The sequence below is a fragment of the Fragaria vesca genome, linkage group LG2, assembly GCF_000184155.1.
Source record: "Fragaria vesca subsp. vesca linkage group LG2, FraVesHawaii_1.0, whole genome shotgun sequence".
Classification (NCBI taxonomy): Eukaryota; Viridiplantae; Streptophyta; class Magnoliopsida; order Rosales; family Rosaceae; genus Fragaria; species Fragaria vesca.
In genome coordinates this window covers 4,887,812-4,888,710 of record NC_020492.1, presented here as the reverse complement: position 1 = coordinate 4,888,710, position 899 = coordinate 4,887,812, and the positions used below count along the sequence as shown (strand labels likewise).

Here is an 899-nt window from a genome sequence, read left to right as displayed (position 1 = left end):
AATCAACTTAGATGCGAAAAATAAAGTTTATTACCCCTAGTAAACTTTTACTGGGGGCAGTAAACTTGTAAACCGTAGCTCCAATGCCATAATTTACATTGAAAAGAGAAAAATCAACTTAGATGCGAAAAAATGAAGTTTACTACCCCTTGTAAACTTTTACTGGGGGCAGTAAACTTGCAAAATAGTAGCTCCAATGCCATAATTCACATTAAAAAGGAGAAAAATCAACTTAGATGTGAAAAATAAAGTTTACTACCCCTAGTAAACTTTTACTGGGGGTAGTAAACTTGCAATACAATATTTTCCTAGTCAGTATATACATTAAAACACACAAAAAATCAACTTAGATGCAGACAAATAAAGTTTACTGCCCCTAGTAAACTTCTACTGGGGGTAGTAAACCTGCAATACAATATTTCTCAGGTCACGTATACACTTTAAACAACAAAACCCAACTTATATGACGAAAATTAAAGTTTACTACCCCTAGTAAACATCTACTGGGGGTAGTAAACATGCAATACAATATCTCCATAGTCATTATACACATTAAAATAGAGAAAAAAAATCAACTTATATGCTGAAAAGTAAAGTCTACTACCCCTAGTAAACTTCTAATAGGGGAAGTAAACTTACAATAAAGTATCTCCTTGACCAGTAGACACAGTAAATTTACTACCTCCCAGTAATAAATCTATTACCTCAGTAAATCATCATTTTTAACCAAAGAAGTTGCTCTGGGCACCCAAATTGATTTTGACTTACGCCGGAGCTGAACCGCCGCATTGGTGGACGCAGAGGGTCTGATTCCATGTCGGAGATCCCATAGAGGAGGGAGGAGGGAGGTGGAGGGTGAACTAGAAGAGCTTATCGGAGCTTGCCGGCGTGATGCTGCA

The 899-nt window shown here is 36.8% G+C and overlaps 1 pseudogene across 1 annotated transcript in view; it reads right to left on the bottom strand.

Annotated features, from left to right (window-relative positions):
* LOC101305338 overlaps window positions 1-816 on the bottom strand; it is an 8,879-nt pseudogene extending 8,063 nt beyond the window's left edge. The window contains exon 1 of the transcript XR_184124.1: window positions 769-816. The product of XR_184124.1 is annotated as a thaumatin-like protein 1-like (transcript). The remainder of the gene's footprint in view (window positions 1-768) is intronic.
* Window positions 817-899: the final 83 nt, after the last annotated feature.